The sequence below is a fragment of the Cryptomeria japonica genome, chromosome 1 (assembly GCF_030272615.1).
Source record: "Cryptomeria japonica chromosome 1, Sugi_1.0, whole genome shotgun sequence".
Classification (NCBI taxonomy): domain Eukaryota; kingdom Viridiplantae; phylum Streptophyta; class Pinopsida; order Cupressales; family Cupressaceae; genus Cryptomeria; species Cryptomeria japonica.
In genome coordinates, this window is record NC_081405.1 from 355,358,052 (window position 1) to 355,367,643 (window position 9,592).

Sequence of the window (9,592 nt, forward strand, 5' to 3'; positions counted from 1 at the left end):
CCTAGATGGATTAGGAAAGGATAATGCTTATGGTTATAATTTCATGTACTTGCATATGATTAGTAATCTTGATGACATGTAAAGTGATTCTTAAGGAAATGATGTAATCTTAATTGTAGTAATAGTTGTGTATAACTTCATAATGTATTGTGTTGAATTGAATGATGTGAGAATGGTAATTTAAGAAAATTTGGTTTGGTGTTATAAAATGGACTTAGATATTGAGACATTATTCTTCAGTAGTGTCGTTGAGATACCCTAGGGGAATGGATGTGATGTTAATTTCCACTTGCGTAATATAATATGATGATTATGGTTATGATGTTCTATGCATTCTTGTGACTTGTAAATGATGCATTCAATATGTATGTTATATAAATATAGTTGCACATGTTGTTGTATAGATGTTTTAGAAAAAAATATCTCTATTTGTGGTTAGTATATGTATATTTATCTAGGGTATTTTGGTAGGCGTTACATCTAGTATTAGAGCCCATGTTCATACATTGGGTATTCTGGTTCACAAGAGCTAATTATGCATGTTAGCACTCAGCAAGAGGTAGCCCAACGGTTTATCCCTGCTTGTTATTTTCTTGCATTAGTTGCCTTATCTTTTAGCTTATACTTTCTCTTACGTCTTTCTTAGACAAGATGCCTGCTAGAGGTAGAGGTCATGGACTTGGTCATTATGGTTGTATGGGTACTGGACAAAATCCTTGTCTCAAGGTTTGTGAAGATTCACATCATGAGGAGCTGCAATAGGCTCAACAGGTGGAAGGAGCACAGGGTGGTGATGTGGTTTGACAGTTGGTCAATGTACTTCAGAATTTGCTTGATCGTTGAGGACTGGGATAGTAGGAGAAATGATAGGAGGAGTCTCACCATTCTAGCCATTAGGAGAGAGAGAGTGATCGCGTTCACCATAGAGGAGAGTTGAGGTGGATCCTGATGCGAGTGTAGCTAGTCACATGAGAGATCTTTTGCGTGCTCGTCCTCCCACTTTTGATGGTTCTGGTAGTGGTATGGAGGTGGAGACTTGGTTGTTGGATTTGGGTAGGTGTTTTTCTATGCACTTGTATAGCAGTAACACAAGGGCGAGGTGTGCAATCATGCATCTTTGTGACTTTGCATCTACCTGGTGGTGTACCGAGGAGAAGAAGTTGCATCTTGATATTGCGATAGTTTCACGAGAGTTGTTCCTTGAGCAGTTTCGTGTCCATTTCCTATCAGATCATTGATGGCAAAGGAAGGCTGATGAGTTTCATGATTTGAGGTAGCAGAGTGTGTTGGTCAAGCAAAATGAAAGAATATTATTTGAGCTCTTGTAGTATACTGGGATAGTCAATGATGAACCGATGTTGATTGAACATTTTGTTAGAGGTCTTAGTGATCGCATCAGTGGAGAGGTTGAGATGCATGAACCTAAGACTTTGGAGGTAGCCATAGAGAAGGAACATATAGCAGAGGAGAACCTGAATTTGGTTTTAGGAGGTACGCCAGGTGTTCAATCGGTTAGTGCTCCAGTTTCAGGATCAGTTGCAAGGAGTGCACAACCACAGTCTTCAGGTGTTGCTAGGAGTTACCCCTCTTATTTTCTGAGTGGTTTGTGATGTCGGAAGAAGTATCCCCATAGTCATAGTTTTGTGCATGGTACTAGATCTCAACATGATAGAGATCATCGTAGGAAGTGTGATAGGAGATCAACTCCTTCTCGGCCAACATAGTTTTTAGTAGTTGAGTAGAGGTAGTGTTCATCAGTCCAGTGCACCTCTAGATATCCCAGGATTTACTAGAGGGAGTTGCTTAACTTGTGGGAAACATGGCCACTATGCATCCCATTAACCTTAGAGACCCACACAGATTTCAGGACAAAGACTAGCAGCTTCTGAGCCTACGATAGGTGATGCAGGGAGATCCCATCGTGTGTTTGTGGCAGTTGATAACCATCAGGATGAGCATCAAGCTACAGTTGTTGAGACTACAAGTGAGATAGGTGGTATCTCTTGATCAATTTTATTTTATTTGGGTGCTTTTGATTCTTTCATTTCTCATTTATTATTAGAGTGATGTAGGCTTGCTATGGCAAAGCAAGGTGATAGGTGGCAGGTTGAGTTGGCTACAGGGTTCAAGGTGGCAGTTGATTCCATTGTGCATGGTTGTGAGTTGGATTTGGGAATTTGTACCACCATAGTCGATCTTCATGTTCTCTCTTTGGGTTCTTATGGTGTTGTGCTAGGCATGAATTGGATTGAGTCTCATCAGGCTAGTATAGACTACCATAGCAAGAGGGTGCAATGTTTAGATGACAATGGGAAGAGTGTGTAGATAGTTGGTGTTCAAAGACCTATTTCTCTTTGCATGATTTCCGCTATGCAGTTGAAGTAGTGTGCATGATAGAGTTGTCAGTTGTTTGTAGTGAGAGTGGATGAGTTAGATGAGGGAGGGAATCATGATGATCTCCTTCATCAACATCCTATTCTTTAGAAGTTTTTCAGATGTTTTTCCTAGAGAGATTTCAGGTTTTCCATCGAAGCGCGACATCAATTTCTGAATAGATTTGGTTCCAAGTGCAAAGCCTATATCAAAGGCTCCTTATCGGATGATGACTCAGGAATTGAGTGAATTGAGATTGTAGTTGGAGTTATTGGATAAGGGATTCATTCGCCCTAGTGTCTCTCTATCAGGTGCATTGGTATTGTTTGTGAAATGGATCTCTTAGGTTGTGTATTGATTACAGGCATCTCAATAAGGTGATGGTGAAGAATCGATATCCATTGTTGAGGATTGATTATTTGTTTGATTAGATTAAGGATGAAAAGGTCTTCTCCAAGATAGATCTTAAGTTGGGGTATCACTAGTTGATTCACGAGGCAGATATTCATTGTACAACATTCCGCACAAGATATGGATACTATGAGTTCACAGTGGTACCTTTCAATCTCACTAATGCTCCGTTAGTATTTATGAGCTTGATGAATGGAGTTTTTAGGACTTATCTCGACAAGTTTGTGCTCGTATTCTTGGATGATATATTGGTTTTCTTGAGGTCAGTAGAGGAGAATGAGGAGCACATGAGGCAGGTTTTGTTGTGTCTTTCAGATAATCGGTTGTACACCATGTTAATGTGAGCATCCAGTTAGTACTGAGAGGGGGGGGGTGAATCAGTAATAACAATAAACTGCAAAATTTCACCAATCTGAAAACACTTCACTAGAAATAGTTCATAACTAGTATAGGTAGCTGATCAAACAGTCTCCAAAATAGATTTACCAAAACATTACATGTAGCTACTTAAGTGTTCATCATTAAGAAAATATAGTAAAGACATGAAATGAATAACTCAACAATCCATCCACAACATGAACACAAAATTTTTTCACGTGGAAACCCAAATGGGAAAAACCATGGTGGGAATTGGTACCCACAAAATATTTGCACTCTTTTGGAATGCACCCTGTTAAAGGCCTAGCCCGGTTAGGAGCTTTACAATAATGCCCGGTTAAGAGCAGACCTTGTTAGGAGTCATCCAGTGAGGGATTTTAACCTCAACTCTATTAGGAGCTCTATCCTATTAGGAGCTAAGGGATTTAAACCCAAATTAATGAGCCACCTGGTTAAGGGATTTAGAACATCAGGCCTGTTAGGACCCACCTAGTTAAGGGATTTTAATACTGCTACAATTGTTAGGAAACAACAAATAAATGATCTGATCGATGTATTCTCTGATTCCTAGTACAGATCTATTTAAGCTCCAATATTCTTCACACATGAAGACATCTCAATCTGGTTTGGCACACTCTCCTTCTTTGATCACCAACACACTAAACCTTCTAAAACTCGACCTAAATACACTTTACAATTAGGTCGGTTACAAAACCCTAACAACATTCAAAATACATTGAATTTACATCATAGATCATATCTGATCATTATAAATCATTTACAAATTATCATTACAACAAATTTTAAGACAATTACAGTTGTTGAATGATCATAACACATCATTGCACATTGATCCGATAAGCTGTAAAACCCTTATCACATTGTGCTAAGCACTTCACTATTTCCCAAGAAATTCTCTCCTTGTACGTGCTAAAACAAAATCTTATCTCTTCACATGGATTCTGACATGTCATCATCAACTAATGAACATGAAAAGAATCACCACCAAACCATAAAACATCAGCAGCCAAAGATCTTGATACCGGTTCTCAAAACCTTCACTGAATAAACAATAGTCAATTACAAACATGGTTTCCAGTTCTCCAAACATGATGCAGTTCGAGTCATATACTCATTACAATTTCATAAGCATACATTCCAAACCACAACACCTAACTGAACATGGATTTCTATGTAACCATCTCCTTCACTATTCTTGCTTACTGGTTCACTATCACTTGGCAATTTTGCTTTCCAACTCAATCCATTTCAATCTATTATCGATTAGACTTAACTGATAAAATTAGATAACTTAGATGACATACCAAACCATAAACACACATGGTTTCCATCAATGACAACACATATAATTGACCATTACGCATCATATCATAATTATATCATCACCAATAGTCCTTTACTGGTATATCATCATCTCCATCAGTTATGCCAATATGCCAACACACCAATGTGGCGAAGTGCGAGTTCTTCCAGTCAGAGGTGAGATATCTTGGTCATATCATTTCAAGAGAGCATACCGCAGTAGATCCCTCTAAGATTCAGCCTATAGTGGATTGGCCAGCACCCACTGGCATGAGAGAGGTTCATAGCTTCATGGGACTTGCAGGATATTATCGCAGATTCATTCAGGATTTCTCAAAGATTGCTCACCCTATCACTTCTCTTCAGAGGAAAGGGAAGAAGTTTGTGTGGTTAGATCAGTGTGAGATGGCTTTTTGGATCCTTAAGGAGCATTTGACTAATGCACCTATTCTAGTAGTGCTATATCCTTTACGTGATTTTGTGGTGTGCACAAATGCATCCTTGGAGGGTCTTGGAGCAAATCTTATGCAGGATGAAAGAATGATAGCATACGAGTCACGCAAGCTCAAAGATCATGAGTTAAATTACCCTACTCATGATTTAGAGCTAGTGGCTATGGTTCATGCTTTGGTTCATTGGAGGCATTTCTTTCTTGGGCATCGGTTCAAGTTGCATAGTGATCATCATAATTTACAGTACATATTGACACAACTGAACTTGAATGCTAGGCAGTGGTGTTGGATGGAGTTCTTGTGTGAGTACGACTTTGAGGTGAGATACATCTAGGTGTCAAGAAGATGCACACAGATCTGTGATAGCTATATCATTGGGCAAGCATGAGGAGAGACATAGCAGATTATGTATCATGTTGCTTAGAGTGTCTACGTGTGAAGGTAGAGCACCAACATCCAGCAGGTTTGTTGCAGTCAAACTTGGTTCCAGAGTGGAAATGGGATATCATATCTATTTATTTTATCATTGGTTTTCCCTTGTCTTCACGTCATCATGATGCTATCATGGTCACTATTGATAGGTTGACCAAGGTGGCACATTTTGTGCCGGTGAGATCCTCATACACAATAGTGTCATTGGCTCGTGTTTTCTTGGAGCAGATAGTGAGGTTGCATGACATTCCTTGATGGATTATATCAAATTGTGATCCAGTACTCACTTCAACATTATGGATTTCCCTTCAGCATGATCTAGGAGCACAATTGAACTTTAGTTCAACATATCACCCTGAGACAAATGGTCAGATAGAGAGGGTTAATCTGGTGTTGTAGGACATGTTGTGGATGTACATCATGGATCAACAATCCAGATGGGAGGATTACATTCATTTGGAGAAGTTTGCCTATAACAATGGCTACCATAGTTCAATTGGCATGTCTCCTGGTTGATCGTGTCATACACCCTTGAGTTGGGATAGATTGGAGGACTGAGTACTCCTTGGTTCAAAGATATTGCAGGACATGGAGCAGTAGGTGAGACCCGACCTGAAATTTGACAGGCTAAATGGCTATTTTTTCACTTTTGGACCGTATATGATAGCTTAAGAAATTATTGGACAATATGTATTGACATGCTATATTTTTCTAAAGATGTATATATGACATTTCAAATAATTAATAAACAGTAAAAAATTATAATAGATAATATATATTATATAGTATTGTAATTCATGATATTGATATATATATTATTTAGAATGTTTTTTATAAAAATACAAATTTATTTAGAATATTTTAAAATGGTAAGATATTATTGTTTCTAATTTAAAAAATATTTTAATATGATTTTTTTTAGAATAGTTTCTATTTTCTTATATGAATTTGGAAACTTGTCAGAATTGAATCAATTTTAAAATATTTTAATATGATTTTTTAGAATATTTTGTATATTCTTATATGAATTTAGAAACTTAGTAAATTTAATTTTTTACATATTTTTAATAAGATTGTCATAATACATAACATTTAAGATTTTGTCATAAATTCATTTTTTTGACAATTAATATTTTTCTAAAAACGTCAAATGAAAGTCATCAAAAGAACCAAACCGTCACAAAAAATTCATATGCTAGATAGGGTTGGCCGTCAAATTCCAGGCCTGGGTGAGATGCATCAGAGAGCATTTGGTAGCAACACAGGATGAACAGAAGAAATATGCAGATGCTCATCATGTGGATAGGCATTTTATGGTTGGAGATAAGGTGTTTTTGAGAGTGCATCTGTGAAAGAGTCCTATCCGCTATGGAAAAGGCTCTAAGTTGGCACCTCGATTTGTAGGACCTTTTGAGATTTTGGAGCGAATTGGTCCTGTAGCTTATCATCTTGAATTTCCACCCAGTTTATCCCATATCCATGATGTGTTCCTTGTGTCTGTATTGAGACTTTATCATCCTGATATATCACATGTATTAGATTGGCATTCATTATAGGACGAGGACAAGCAACTTTCTCTAGAGCTTGTGTGCATTCTTTAGTGTCGAGGGCTGACCATCAGGGGTCAAGACATAGAGCAGGTAAGGGTCCAATGGGAACCAAGTGATGATTCTTCGGAAACATGGGGGGATGCTAAGTGGATGAGAGAGTTGTACCCCTATCTATTCTCAAGCTTCCAGGAGTAAGCATAGGCAAAGGGGGGAGGATGTAGTGCCCCTCCTAGACTCACATTTTGATTTATGCTTTGATAAACTATTTAGACATTTGGATGATGTTTTGGTGATTACTTATGACTCTCTTTCTATTTAGATGACACTGATGATGCTAGATACCTTATATGGACATATGCTATTGATGATTCTAGATGATTCATGTGATTGATGATACATTCTAGATTACTCGATGCATGGAATTACATTGGATGGATTATATGCACTAGATACTCCTATGTGGATTACATGATTTATGATGTCGAGATGATTCTAACCCCTATTTTATGATTATGGTATTATGCGATGTATTGATGTTGTATTGTGTGATTGTCTTCATGAAAGGGATGATGCCTTATCACTCATTGCGAGAATGATAAGGTGTTGCAATTATCATTTCACTTACCTATTTACCATGATGTATATGTTGGCCATTTGTTGGAATTGATTATGTGTTGCATTGATGTTTTGTCATTAATGTCAACACTAGCTATTTGGATGCTTTATTGACACCCTTCTGGTCCTAGTAGGATGAGTGGTTTCTGGTTAACTTGGATCCGAGATGATCCAGTAGACTCTGGTACAATCTGGTGATGGAATTGGCTTGTTCATGATACTTATACTCATAATGTCAGTTGGTTTTGGTCTGGCGATTGGATGCTATCTTGCTTGCTTGGAAGATTGGTTTTTGGTTCCAGCGAGGGTTTCATCAACAAAGCTTTTGATGGAGATCTTTGATGAATTGCATAAGTGGTGTTGGTGCAGCTTCTGATGGAGTTTCAAGATGTTGTTGGTGATCGTGTTCGAGACTTGGTGTTTGCAGATCATTGCTGAAGCATGTGGACCTATACTTGGTCCCGGTTGATCTAGGTTATGGACTGACATTAATGTAACATGTGGATATGACCTATTGATGTATTTCTAGGATACCTTATGTGTTGTTAATTACTTGTTTGGTCTAAGGCCAATATGGTTTGTAATTATGTAATCGGTTTATTGTCTAGTGGCCGACCTGATTGTTTATGGTCGAGGGTTTGTATAAATAGATGTAAGATCTCATTGTATATCATCATGGTTAATGTAAGAGGTCATGGTCAAGAAATGTAATGTGTGAATAACGTAATATCATTCAAGCAGAGGAGTTGGTTGATCATTGGAGATTGAATTGGGTTTATATGTAAGAGGATTTAGTCCTCTGGTATTGAGCTTAATCGAAACTGTACTTAGGCATAGGATATGCTATCTTTTACAGTTCAACACTTCTCTGGATTGTAGTCTGGATTTATATGTAGTCAGTGAGACTCCTTTTGTGATGAGCAGTGTGCTATAGGTTGTTGGCCTTCCTGCAAGTGCAGGCCTCTTAATTTTAATTCAAATACTTACTGCAGAAGTATTATCTGACTTTGGGTAGGCTTCCCACCGTAGTTTTTCCCTTTGCTGGGTTTTCCACGTACAAATCTTGGTGTTGTGTGGATGGATTTTATTCTGTGATTATTGTTTATGCTTAATTGGTTTATCTGCTATTCCAATATTAATATTTTGGGTTCCGGTATTAAAGTTTTAATTGCTAATGCTTCCGATAATCTATGACAACTGATTCACCCCCCCTCCCAGGTGTCTTTTGGTTATCTGAACTGTCTAACAATTGGTATCAGAGCTTTGGTCCTCTCTGCAGAAAGATTAACCGCTTGAGGAAGATCCTATGGTGACTAACAGTTCAAGTTCATCTAGTTCTTCTGGAGCTATCTTTTGAAGGGATATACTGAGGCTTGAAGGAACAAACTATATCGTATGGCAGTTTCAGATGGAGACTCATCTGAGATGTCTTGGCAAGGAGATTTGGGAGACCAAACAGAATGGTGTCACACCCTTTAATCCAGGATCTAACAATCCTCCTCCGACAAACTTGGATAAGGAGCTTGAGAATGATTGTAGAGCAAGAGAATCCCTCTTGTGTGCACTTTCTGATCGACAAATAATGGGATTAACATACAAATCATATGGAAAGGCTATATGGGATAAGTTGCAGACTCGTAATGAAGGTGACCCTACAATGAAGATTTCTAAACTTGATGGTTACTAGGTGAGATATGAAAACCTAAAGATGGAAGAAGATGAAAGGATTACTGCATTCATAGAAAGGGTAAATGAGATTGTTATGGGAATTCAATGTTGTGGTGGAACTTTGAGCGAAGATGAAATTGTTTCTAATGTCTTGAGAGCCCTACCCACATCTTACAAAATGAAGGCTACTGCTATTAATGAGTTGAGAACAATGGCTAATACACTTGTCAACATAGATACTTTGGTTGGGAAACTATCTTCTTTTGAGCTTGAGGAATTTGGACCTTCTGGAGCTGTGAAGACTGAACCTACTTTTCATGCATCTACATCTACAACTGGTAAGCAAGATTGGAAAGCTTTATATGCAAAAGAATTAGAGGATATGAAGAG